An 11,322-nucleotide genomic window follows, 5' to 3' on the forward strand; every position below is an offset into this window, starting at 1 on the left:
TAAAATAACTGCTCCTAAAAGAATTTATGAAAAGGATTTCTGTTTCTCAACCCCCTCCCTATCTCCCATTGATGATTATAACTGTTAATGAAATGGATGAAGTCACTCCATTATTTTGTTTCAATTTTCAATTTACTTATAATAAATTCTTCACAGAAATAATCATATCCTGATTTTGCAAATCTTGATGGAGGAGGAGAAAGTTGTAGCAGAAATAGAGTCACGGGGGAAAATAGGAAGGCAGCATGGTCTAGTTTTAGTGGATAGGGGACTGGACTGGGCAAATTACTTCGTCTGTGCCTGTTTCCCTTTTGTCTCTCTTGTCTAGATTTTAAGGTCTTTAGAGCAGGGACTGCCTCTTACTCTGTGTATGTACAGTGCGTGCGTAACACACTGAGATCCCAATCTCAGCTGGGGACTCTTGGCAATGCTGTAATGCAGATAACAAAATCATGACAATACCTTTTCAGGAGAGGAAAGCCCACACGCCAATATGCCAATCCTGGAGTGTGCTAAAGAGAACAGGGCTCAGACTGTGGCTTATGAAGAAGAGTCCTGGATCTGTGATCAGTGAGTTCTTATTTGTTAATTTAAAAGTAGCAGAAAACTCATTTAAGAGTAATGGCCAAAATTTTCAAACCTGGGTACCTAAAGTTAGGTGCCTAAAATAGCGTCCTGATTTTCAGAGGTGCCCCACACCTGCAGCTCCCATTGACATTAACACCTTCAATTTTGATTTCCATTGATCTGTGAGGGCTCAGTATTGGTATTCAGCTACTTCTATTAAAGTACCTAACTTAAGAAATCTAAATTAGAAACTGTCAGCTGAACTAAAGCATGAAACATCTTTCCAAGAACTTTGTATTCTTCTCTCAGTCTCTCACGTGGTTCAGTTGTTATTACACGTAACTGGTCCATTCTTGTGAAAGTCAATGAACTCTGCAGATTTGTGATGTTCTTTCTAATCACTGTGTTACTCCTCGCATCTGATGTTGCACACAGGAGTAGCTAGAGCAGCATGCAGGAACGGACCTGATGGATTGCAGCAACCACATGAAAAAGAAATTGCTTTTCTGTATGACTGATTGTGTGATCCACACGGAACCCATTTGCAAGGTGAATTCTGAGGAGATTTGGCCTCTGAAAAGGGCCTCCCTGGTATTTCCTGATTCACAAACTATGGGTATTATAGTCACAAGAGTGAGGATATTAGCAGTATCCCACAGTCACATGGACACATGTTCAGAAGTAAACACATTTTTGTCAAGGATACTAATGCTTTTTTGCAGATTTCAAAATCACTTTCCAGACCTAGACTGAAAAGGGGTTTTGATAATTTATGTTACCCAGATGTTTTAAAATTCAACAGCTTTCACTACCTGTAAATTTAATAGCATTAAACACCTGCTGGCTTGCAGTAGCGAACTCTTGCCAAAAAGGAAAGCAGGAGCAGTGAGATACACTACTAATGTGCTCTGCTCCTCACTGTCAGAATTAAGGCTTTGAGCTGTATCCCAGAACAGCAGCATTACCTCATGCAGAGCAAGTTTTTCTGTCTCTGTGTGTCAAACTCCTGAGTAGAGGACTTACAACAATCCTTGCCTGCTCCCCCCTCCCTCCAAAAAAAGTAGAGGAGGAAGGAGGGTACTTTAAGGCCATTATTGAAACTTGTGAAGATTTCAGTCAAATAGCTATAAATCTGGGCAATGCTGCAATGAAATACAAAAATATGAGGCCAAACCCCCTGCTCGTATAAATCGGCCTAATTCCATTGCAGTCAATGGAACCACATTTACACTAGCTGAAGACTGGATCCAGGATGTTAAGAAAAGCATAAAGGTTCTGATTTTTACAAAAGGATAGCACAGAGATGGTGAACTTTGAAAAGGCAGATTTAAAAGCTGTGAAGCAACTGGTAAAAAGCAGGCTGAAGGACAAAGTAAAATGCTTAAACCATTGAATGAGCTTGGAAACTATTTGAGAACGTCGTATTAGGAGCAGAGGAGAATTTATATCTAGAAGCTGAACCAAAAAAAAGTAATAAGTGGAGAGTTTAATACAGCAAATAAAAAGTATTCACAAATGGCCTTGCAAACAAAACCTGCCAGTTGGCTTTGACAGATTTGCAACCTCTTTATGCACTTTATAATGAACATTTGATTGCATACTTATGAAGAAATCAGGGCTCCAAAGGAGATGTGTGAGGAGAGAAGATTCTGCCATTGCCTGTCCCTACTGTGTGTGTGTGAGAGAGAGAGAGCGCAAGAGAGAGAGCTGCTAGATGGCTGGCAGTGGGGCGGGGAACAGGAGAAAGTGCAATTGTGGGGGTTGTGGTTTTTCCTTGAAATTCTTGTGATTTTTAGGAGGAATTACTGTACCATGCTTAGGAGCCTACTGATCAGTGTATGCTTTGAAGGCTGTCTTCATTAAATGAAAGGACTAGAAACCTTTATTAGTTAAAGCTTTGGTTGACTGGAATGGCACTTGTAATGTTTGCCAGATTTGACCATGAAGTTATATCCTTTATGGAGATCATCTTGCAGTATAAGGCTTTATCACTCCAAAATAGTTTTATGTGCTTACTCCTGTGTGGTGTAATTCTTACACTGGTGAGGCCTCAACTGGAGGACTGTGTCTAATTGTGAGCACCACGATTTAAGAAAGATGTGAATAAATTGGAGAGAATCTACAAGAGAGCAACAAAAACGATAAGCGGTTTAGAAAACCTGACCAATGATGAAAAGTTGAAAGAAGTAGGCGTGGTTAGTTTAAAGAAGAGAAGGCTGAGAGAGACATGATATGTGAAAGGCTATTATGAAGAGGATGATAATCAATTATTCTCCATTTCTACCAAGAGTAGGACAAGATGTAATTGGCTTAGTTTGCAGCAAGGGAGATTTAAATTAGATATTAGGAAAAGCTTTCTAACTATTATAGCCCAATTCTTCAGTGGTTATTGATTTCTGATTAATACTAATTTAAGAGCTGGAGGATTTTAGGATTTTAGTCCCAGAATCAGGCACAACAGAATCAAGGCTATCGATTTCAGTATCTGATTGGGAACTCTGGGGTGCATAACAAAGACACGTTGAGGTCAAAGCAAAGCTTTCATCACTTTTATTAACACAATTAGTAAAGACACAAAAGCTCCAACCCGCATAAAAAGATAACAATAGTACAAAGATAGTGTTATCTCTTGTACCATTCTTTGCATATATACTCTCACACTTCTCTGGGGATCTGATGGTGAAAGACACACAACCCTGCCTTACATGATGGTCTGCCCTATTATAGGGCAATATATGTATTATAAGCAGCTAATATCTTACAGGCCTGTGTAGGTTCTTTGTGTTACTATTAAGTAAAATAAAGTGCTAAAGCTAGTTCGTTGAGCTACACTAGAAGGACAGCTAAGCACTGGAAAAGGTTACCTAGGGAGGTTGTGGAATCTCTGTCTTTGGAGGTTTTTCAGAACAGGTTAGACAAACACCTGTTGGGGATGGTGCAAGTATACTTAATCCTTCCTCGGGAGGATAGACTGAAGGACCTCTTGAGGTTCCTTCCAGATCTATATTTCTATGCTGATTATAAATTGACAAAAAGCTAGAGTAACATAACATTCATCATAATACATTTGCAGCTTGTAATCTTGTAATCTCTTTCAACTACCCATGGGAATAAAAGCACTTAAAAAGGGATGGTGACATTACAGAAAAGTTGAATGGAGCTACTGTAAGGGAAAGTTGGTAAATTCTTTTTCCAAAGGTACTTTTAACAGAAAATCAGAGTGTATCATTAACAGAAACTTTAAGGGATAAATTCTAACCTTCCCCCTGAATAACCCCATTTCTAAATAAATGAGGATCTATCATTATGGTTTGCCATCATTTGGTTGCCTTTATAAAAGAGGCCCAAGCATCCTCCATATCAATGTAATATAGAGATATTTATGCTAGTTTTTATTTTATAATTATAAATTTAAAGTTTATATGTTACGTTTAAATTAAATTTTATGTGTGAGATTATTCATTGTCTCACCTAACCCTGTATGCTGCTCTGGCCTTACAGTGATTGCAGTTTGCTTGGTTCTTTGACTAAAGAAGGTCTTGGGATAATATATAATTTTATGTGGGTTGTGGTGCAACAGATGCATTTTAAGAGGCAACTGTGGTATCTAAAATTCTCAACTGAATTAGCTCCTGATATATGTGAAGTAAGCAGGGGTGCCACTTACTATCTGCAGAATGTGGGGGATTATAGATTAGCAAAGTTCACTGAGCTGTTCAGATGAAAGTCACTGGATAGTGTAAAATATTATTATAAGGACTTATTATAAGGGATGGAATTTTTCAAAAACATATATGTGTCTAAGCTCAAGTCCCATTGAAAGATGCTGGATCTTATGCTCCTAAATGACATAGACACCTTTGAAAAATCCCACCCAGGGAAAAGATTTCAACATTCTCTTAGCATTTTTTGTTTTGAATAGTTACAGACCTATTTCTCCATTGCATATTTGCAGGAAAAAATATACATGAAGACTTCCACCATGTTACATTGCAAGTATACAGTAAGGTCAAAACCTGCTATGCATTACTTATGTAAGCAGTGCCATTGACAGAGAAAACAGGGCTACATTCTCACACAAATAAGGAGATTGTTTCAATGCACATTGAAGTCAATGGAAACACTCCCAAGATGAGAAGGATTCAGCCCAAGATATCATGATCCTTCCCTGTATGCTAATATTAGCACATCAAAATACCAAGAAATATATCAAATAAATAGCCTTTTCTCCTTGATTGCTGTATGATTAACAAAACAATGCAACAAATTCTAGCTAGAGAGATCAGTGGGACTTGAACCCTTGGGTGGAGGGCTTCCAGGTAATTAACATCCCCTTACTGCTCTCAATCAGGAGCTGTAAGGGGGGGTGGTTCTGCTCTTAGTGTCCTACAATCTGCAGTAATTGAGTACCATGGGATGTTCCGCCTTAAGTCATCTGACTGACAGTGGTTTTAGCAATCCCTGACTGGCTCCTTGACCCTATATAAGCTCATGGACCATACCAGGAAGGTTCCAGACAACAAGGTGAATGGTTAGTTTCCTATTATGTGTGTCTTGCTGTGCTGTTCCTGAATTCGGGGCACTGACCGGAATTCTGACTCCAATCTGACCCCTAGAACCTCAACATGGACCCAAGATGCCAGGTATTGACCCTCAGCTTGATTCCTGACTTTGTTTCTGACCCTTGGCTTAACTCTTGACTCTTCAGGCTTGATCTTCAGCTTGACTCTTGACCCTGGGAATAGCTCTGACCCCTGGCTTCAGTTCAGGGATCTCAAGCTCCTGCCCTTAGTCCTGCCTGCCTTTGCCCAGGATCCTGACACAACCATTGAGAGTAGTTTAATATGTATCTCCTGGTCGTTACCTTCTCCAGTAGAGTATAATAATAGGGATATAAAGGTTGTAGCTCTTTCAGGCTACTTTTCCCTGAAGAGAGGTAGAACTGGAACAAAACTGCTTTTAGTAATTGTTTTAGGTGTGCTTTTTCTACTGATTTGTCAGTCAACTAAATAATTTATTTAAGTGCACTTTTCAGTATAATCTATGGTTGTCCTGTGCTTATATTTGTCTATAAATAGTTACTTAGTGAAATTTGTGTACAAAAACAGTTTTGAGATTTTATTTTAAAGAAAAATCTCCAGCAAGGAGCTATAATTGTAATGCTCCACAAACAGAAAGCAGTTGACTTGAGGTTTCCATTCCTGGAATAAACCGATAATGTACCTCAGGCTCCAAAGGTGAATGTATTGGTAATGGAAAAATTGTCTTCATCCTCTTTTTCTGTTTAAGGCAGCCTTTGCTGCCATTTTATTATGAACATATCAAGGTCTAATATACTACGGATTAGAAGATAAACAGTGAAACAGCACCGAGGAATCCAGATGTTCATTAGTACAGAGGCTATTGTAAAAGGCCACTAAGGAACTTCATCCATTCTGTTCTCTCAAAAGGTTTCTAGTCAAAATATTTTTTAAGATGACCCATTGGCAAATTCTATTGTATTTTATAAAACATTTTCCTAATGTCAGCCTAATATCCCATTGCATATGATAACACAGCTGTGATGCCAGAGGTGAATTTAGCCCTATGTCATTGCACAAACACACTAAAAAGATCAATCAGATTGCAGTTATAGATGGAGTCTTAAATTTTTATTGTCCTTAGTCTGGAAAGGTAAATGGTAGTCAATTCTGCATTGCACTAACATTTTTAAAGATAAAGGGTTTGTGGACTCTACATGTCATTCCTATATTTTTCACAAATCCTAGCAGGCACCAGCATTTAATGCAGAATTTAAAGGACTACATTTTTGCTTAGGAAACATTTCCTGGCTATGTATGGGCAAAATACATTCAAGCTTAAATTCATATTGAGCCTTACTCACATTGAGTAGCATCTAATTCTGCACATAGTCCTATGAATGTAGAGGGACTACTCACAGAGGAGACCATCTTCAGCATGAATAAGTATGGCAGAATCTGGCCTATTATGTCTCAGTCCAAGTATTCACAATTTACACAGTGCAAAAGGTTTTGCTTTACAAAATGCTAATGGTAAACCTACACCTATTCTCAAAGGTTGCGGAATGCAGAGCATTGCTGCGGCTCCATTAGTTTCTACTTCTGCTACCTTTCCATTTTGTAAAAATATTGGACAAATTCACTGGAGCAATGTTTGTTTATGACAACACTTGTTTGGACTTGCAAAAGCTAGGACAAGAGGTTTGCTAGACAAAATAGGGAATTTTTTGCCTGCAAATAATTGCTTCTTATTAGTGATAACTTGAGGTGGATATGCAAATTTTGAGTCCAGAGAAGACCTATATTTTTGCTGGTTTTGTAAATCTCAGAAAACTCTTTGCAGAGCTGTGCTTACAGTTAAAATGTATTTATTCGTCATTTCCAGAAATTTCACATTTTTGAGCAATTTCTCCATTTCTTTAAAGGCTCAAAAGGAGACATTGGCATAAAGGGAGTGGGATGTTGAGCACTACAGGCACTTTAGGACCTAAAAGGGAGACCTTAAGGGTCTCAAGGCCAGATCCTTAAAGGGATTTAGGTACCTAATTCCCACAGATTTCAATGGAAGTAGTTGTCTAAATTCCTTTGGGGATCTGGGCCTTGGTTCCCAGACTACTCAGTTTCTCTTAAAAATGGAAAAAGTGGGAATCTATGAATCAGAGGAGTAATTTCCTCATGTTCTCAAGAGGGAGAAAGGAGGGTAGCTGGAACCAGTTACTAGCAGCAGATAGTGAGGTAAGCCGGAAAGTACCTGCTACTCTAAGGAGAAAGAGTATCTATTACTTGAGAGGGAGGGTCACCAAATGTATTTAATTTGTTTGGGATTTTGTATGTGTGTTGCGAACCTTGTCTTTGAAGAAAGTAGTCTAAAGGGATGGTGACTTTTTTGAAGAGACAACTGCCCCTCTTAACGTAAAAAGACCTCTTTCCCCAAATTTTGACTAGAAACCTTTTGAGAGAACAGAATGGATGAAGTCGCCTCCCTCCATTTTGACTTTCCTTTTTTCTTTTCCATTTGCAGAATTGTCAAGTTCTGTTAAGGATCACAGAAGTGGATGCTTTTCCAACACTAAGACAGACACAGGAAAAACCCCATCAGGTTAGTTTTCCAATGCAGGATATAGACTCCAGAAAAGTGATCTATCAGAAATGGGGAGCATCCTGGAATGCTATCTTATTTATATTTAATAATGACAAGTTTCAAAAGCACTTTCAAAACCACTTTGGCATCTTTCTATGATAAAACCAGATAAAATATTGTTACTGTTTTTAATGGTAAAAATACTTTGGTTTTTTTCCTTATAAAGAAATATTGGTTATTTGAGAGCGGTTGGGGGAACACTAAACTTGACTAATAACCCTTCATAAAACTTTTACTATTGACTAAAATATCACAAATCTGCCACCCTTGCTATTTTAATTTATAAGAGACCCATTTTCTAATGATACCAGTTTTTAAGACACGTACATCGAGCCCTCTAACCTTTACATCAAAATGTATTTTATTAATCGGCCTGTAACATGCCCTTTTGTTACAGTCAACCGAACCCAATTACTAAAAAATTCCATTTTCCTTTGTTTTTGTCTTATTTTAATCAGTTTGAAAGACAAAAGAGAAGATGCACTTTTCAGAAGTCTCTTATCTCAGTCTTTGATAATTGTATGTGATACTTTCACAATGTTGGGCCATATTCAGTCTTCATATATGCATGTAGGACTCCCTTTGATTTCATGGGAGACTTGTGGGTATGTATTGGAGGACAAAAAATGTCTTTAAAAGCTAGAAACGTTTTCAGGCTGAATTGTCATTTCAGGTAATGACTGAGGCAAACATGATACAATTAAGAGGGGAATGCCAGGTAAAATACATTGTGACAGAACCTTTTCTGGTTTAAATAATGTAATTCCATTAAAGTGGATTTACACCAGCTGAGGATGTGATCCATTATGGGATGTCCGTACCAAGTATCTAGCCCAGTCTAATGACCACCCCAATTAAGGTAGATCTGTACCATGCTTCTTTTTGTAATTTAGCTGAATTGCATTCTTCACATGTACATTTTCTTTGAAAGTATATATGTGACACTAAAACATTAATTGCATGATTGTAAATTAATTTATAATTATATATATATATATTTACAAATAGAATAGAGATTTATGGACTCAATTCTCTAATATAAAGATTCTTGCATGTTAAGATAACATAATAGCAAATGGAATTCAGGCATTTTAAGGCTAGACAATAACTGATCATATTCTCCTTATTTTAAAATTATTTTATGTGGAATTATGTATCTTTAAATTGTGCTTATCATATATCACTGAGATGCACTTTTTTCCTGCCCAGAACCCCTTGTTAGTAACCATTAGCCACGTTATGGGCTGTACAAATGTGTAGAGATTCTAAGAGTAAAAAAAATCTGTCACTTTCATTCATGAGTGTGGAATATTTTTTCCCCCTCTGGTTTTCTTTGTTGGTTTTGTTTTTAGTCCTTTAAACAATGTGGGATGAAATGTCAGAAATATTTAATTAAAACATAATGAAATAAATCTTACTGGAAATAATGCTACTATAGAGGACTGCTCTACAGGCCATGCAGCTTAGAAACCCAACACCTTTACCATAGTTCTTTGCCCACTCACAGATAGTTCAATGATAAGAGAGAGATTCCCTGTTGTCTTTTCTTCTATATTTTGAATCAGTGGTCCCTGTTCTTCTGTCCATGACTGCATAACTGTGCCAATGTGGATGAGTGAAAGGGATGGATCCAATGGACATCCATGGGCACAAGAAACTTACCATGGTCAAGGACTTAGGAACTTTTCCAAGGCTATTTTGAAGAAATTGCTGGTCTCTACAGAATCTCAGGTTGTGAGCGGCCCTTGTGTGGCCGTGAAGGGGTAGAGGAGCAGACAAGAAATCTTTCCTACTTGTAGAGCAGCAGAAGAGCTTCCTATGGAACCACTCCCTGCATTTGTATAGGGACAGGAACTCTTCACTCCTGCTTTCCCTATGGAGCAGGTAGCTGAAAAAAAGACTGGGGGAGACTAGGGGAGGGGGCTGTGTCATGGCATTGCTGCTCTCCCATCCTCCTCACTGGCTTGTGAAGTGGAGTCAGCATACCAGGAGGAGTATTGTGGCTACACACTTATGTACATGGAAGAGATCACATCTGCCTGAGACGCAGCCTTTCCACTGCTGCTTCATCGTGACTCCATGCCACCCTTTATGCAGGGCTTTGGCTTAAAAGCCATAGGGTTGCCCTAAGCAAAATTGAACAGCTCAAATTCTGTTTTCAAAAACGTCCTCTGACTTTGCGTGCCTGAATTTTGGGGCGGCTCTTTTGAAATACATTGGGCTTAATTCTTCCAGAGGATCTGGGCATCCAGTTGGCCTTAGGCCATGCTGTCTTATGTTAGACACTCTGAAATAAAGCAAAAACAGCTTGAGTTCTGTAGCACTTTAAAGACTAACAATTTTAATTTCAGCAGGCATAAGCTTTCGTGAGCCACAGCTCACTGACTCAGATGCAGTTGGTAGAAATGATACAGCAAAATAGGAAACAGAAAAGATATAGAAGGCAACATTTACATCTCCAAGGGCATAGATAACAATGGGGACGCCGGGTACTTGAGACTTGATGACAACCATTGAATAGGAGGTGAGCTCAATGGAGCTACTCAATGGTTGTCATCAAGCCTCAAGTACCCGGCGTCCCCATTGTTATCTGTGCCCTTGGATATGTAAATGTAGCCCTCTATATATTTTCTATGTTTCCTATTTTGCTGTATCATTTCTACCAACTGCATCTGAGGAAGTGAGCTGAGGCTCACGAAAGCTTATGCCTACTGAAATTAAACTTGTTAGTCTTTAAAGTGCTACAGAACTCAAGTTGTTTTTGCTGTATACAGACTAACATGGCTACCCCTCTGGAACTCTGAAATGAAGGAATCCAAGACTAGGAGGCTTTTGAAGACTTGGACCAAGGGGCTGAGGCTATTCAGCACCTCCCAGCCAGCACTTAGCACTTTCCAAGACCAGGCCTTTGATTAGCCAAGAGGAAAGCAGAATTCCATCTAAAGCTTGTGTGCCCAATATTCACAGGTAAAGGCTTTACCAGCTGACTTAAAGCTGACGCTCTAGCAGCAGAAACCTGCAGCTAGTGAAAAATACTTTTATGTAGGACCCAGAAGTTGTGACGACAAGTGAGTAAACATTTGCAAAGGAGATTTTTTTTTGATCATCTTGTTTGTCTGGTTGATTTATCCTCCTGTCCTCCTTACATGGTCTACACTTTAATCTCTTTCTGGTTTATGGGAACTAGTAAAAAAAAAAAAAAGGCTTTTACGCTGAGAGTTTTACTTTATTTGAATGCAAATTGAAACTATTACTGTTCAGTTACAGGCCAAAGATTATAAACAACCATTACTTCACAACTTAAATGCCAATCTCTTTTTCCTCCCAGTAACTCCATATAAACTGTTTGGCTGAAGTAGAATTGTACTTTTTTTCTTTTGCCAATTATTAATGTATTTTGTGCATTAACTTATTATTAAGGAAGATAAGGGCTTGTCTACATGGGGTAATGAGCCCTATGGGGTGTGACTTTTTTAAGTGCACTAATGTGTTGCGCATTAATTGGTCCATGTAAAACCTGCTGGTGTGCACTAAAGGTTCCCTAAAGGTGTGCTTTAATATAGAGCTGTTTGAAACAGTACTATGTTAAAGAAC

At 38.5% G+C, this 11,322-nt stretch overlaps 1 long non-coding RNA gene across 1 annotated transcript in view; it reads left to right on the top strand.

The window, feature by feature from the left end:
- Positions 1-10,826, top strand: part of LOC137166605 (uncharacterized) — a 107,051-nt gene extending 96,225 nt beyond the window's left edge. Inside the window, exons 3-4 of the long non-coding RNA XR_010923746.1 lie at positions 7,609-7,686; positions 10,503-10,826. This is a non-coding gene — a long non-coding RNA (uncharacterized lncRNA). The remainder of the gene's footprint in view (positions 1-7,608; positions 7,687-10,502) is intronic.
- Positions 10,827-11,322: the final 496 nt, after the last annotated feature.

Source organism: Emydura macquarii, unplaced genomic scaffold, assembly GCF_026122565.2.
Source record: "Emydura macquarii macquarii isolate MOO-44397 ecotype Brisbane River unplaced genomic scaffold, CSIRO-AGI_Emac_v2 contig_2890, whole genome shotgun sequence".
Taxonomy (NCBI): domain Eukaryota; kingdom Metazoa; phylum Chordata; order Testudines; family Chelidae; genus Emydura; species Emydura macquarii.